Consider the following 2,500-nt stretch of genomic DNA (forward strand, 5'->3'; position numbering starts at 1 on the left):
CTTAACCTAACCCACGTTGTGCCTTAACCTAACCCACGTTGTGCCTTAACCTAACCCACGTTGTGCCTTAACCTAACCCACGTTGTGCCTTAACCCAACCCACGTTGTGCCTTAACCTAACCCACGTTGTGCCTTAACCTAACCCACGTTGTGCCTTAACCTAACCCACGTTGTGCCTTAACCTAACCCACGTTGTGCCTTAACCTAACCCACGTTGTGCCTTAACCTAACCCAAGTTGTGCCTTAACCTAACCCAAGTTGTGCCTTAACCTAACCCAAGTTGTGCCTTAACCTAACCCAAGTTGTGCCTTAACCTAACCCAAGTTGTGCCTTAACCTAACCCAAGTTGTGCCTTAACCTAACCCAAGTTGTGCCTTAACCTAACCCAAGTTGTGCCTTAACCTAACCCAAGTTGTGCCTTAACCTAACCCACGTTGTGCCTTAACCTAACCCAAGTTGTGCCTTAACCTAACCCACGTTGTGCCTTAACCTAACCCACGTTGTGCCTTAACCTAACCCACGTTGTGCCTTAACCTAACCCACGTTGTGCCTTAACCTAACCCACGTTGTGCCTTAACCTAACCCACGTTGTGCCTTAACCTAACCCACGTTGTGCCTTAACCTAACCCACGTTGTGCCTTAACCTAACCCACGTTGTGCCTTAACCTAACCCACGTTGTGCCTTAACCTAACCCACGTTGTGCCTTAACCTAACCCACGTTGTGCCTTAACCTAACCCACGTTGTGCCTTAACCTAACCCACGTTGTGCCTTAACCTAACCCACGTTGTGCCTTAACCTAACCCACGTTGTGCCTTAACCTAACCCAAGTTGTGCCTTAACCTAACCCAAGTTGTGCCTTAACCTAACCCAAGTTGTGCCTTAACCTAACCCAAGTTGTGCCTTAACCTAACCCAAGTTGTGCCTTAACCTAACCCAAGTTGTGCCTTAACCTAACCCAAGTTGTGCCTTAACCTAACCCAAGTTGTGCCTTAACCTAACCCACGTTGTGCCTTAACCTAACCCACGTTGTGCCTTAACCTAACCCACGTTGTGCCTTAACCTAACCCACGTTGTGCCTTAACCTAACCCACGTTGTGCCTTAACCTAACCCACGTTGTGCCTTAACCTAACCCACGTTGTGCCTTAACCTAACCCACGTTGTGCCTTAACCTAACCCACGTTGTGCCTTAACCTAACCCACGTTGTGCCTTAACCTAACCCACGTTGTGCCTTAACCTAACCCACGTTGTGCCTTAACCTAACCCACGTTGTGCCTTAACCTAACCCACGTTGTGCCTTAACCTAACCCACGTTGTGCCTTAACCTAACCCAAGTTGTGCCTTAACCTAACCCACGTTGTGCCTTAACCTAACCCAAGTTGTGCCTTAACCTGCTCTGTAATTGGCATATGACACGTTACATTAATCCAGTGTTGTCTAACCACAACCCTCTGAATATAGTTCGCTACTCGCACCGCCCACCCTCTTGTGTATCGTTTCATGTTCAACACTTCGCAAGTGTTGCTTACTTTTTACATGCTCCCGCTGTACACTGTAATGTGGACGACTGCAGGATGTACATCGCCCCCACCCTCCCCCCTGCCTTCGCACGCTGGTCGTTCAGGTGCTTGCGTGTTCAATGCCCTTCGCAGCTGTTCACTGGCATTCGCATGTCGAAGCGCTCAGTCTACGTCGTGGTACGGCCTGTGTCCACTGTCCGCTGATGTCGTAAGCTTAACCCTCACATTGTACTGCACATAGGTCCGTATGTACTGCATGATACGCTGTGGCACATGTGTGACCGTACAACGACTGCGCCCAACAACAGCGAACCATACGGTCCAAATGTTGTGCACTCAGCCACGTGCCGTCTCCCCATAACAGCTACATTGCAGTGTGGTACGCCATAGAGACGTGTGGGATTAACGGACGCCCTGGATGGCGATCAGCATGAGCCGTCTGTTGATGTAGTGGCGCGTGTATTCAAACGTAGTCGTCTCTTCTCACACAGTGTGATAGCATGGTGCACCGCGTTCCACATCTGCGACATGGTACAGATGCTGGTTGACAGTCGGTCTCGTAATGGACATCGCATACGTAGGGGGCCACCTCCCACGTGTTCTCTAGTCGTGCACATTTTGTTGCGTGTATGTGGGCAGACGTAGTGTGTCGTGACACCTAACAGACAGGTATGCAATAATCGTTGCATTTGCAAACTGGGATGGACGTCTACGTTTGCTGGTGACGTTACGCAAATGAACAACTGGTAAACCCATTGTGGTGCGGTTGTTGTTGCTGGAGGTAAATCAGTAAGGGCAAATCTGTGTGTGAAGCGATACGCGGCGGTGGCTGGGTGGGACCGTCCCCGGCCGGTGAGGGGGGGCCGCCCGGCGTGCTGGCCGCGCGGTGCGTGGGCGCACGCGCTACAGCCGGCTGGTGGGGGCGCCCAGTGGCAGGCGCGCCGGCCGACGGACGCGGCAGGCGGCGCAGCTGCGCGCC

The sequence above is a fragment of the Schistocerca cancellata genome, unplaced genomic scaffold (assembly GCF_023864275.1).
Source record: "Schistocerca cancellata isolate TAMUIC-IGC-003103 unplaced genomic scaffold, iqSchCanc2.1 HiC_scaffold_253, whole genome shotgun sequence".
Taxonomy (NCBI): domain Eukaryota; kingdom Metazoa; phylum Arthropoda; class Insecta; order Orthoptera; family Acrididae; genus Schistocerca; species Schistocerca cancellata.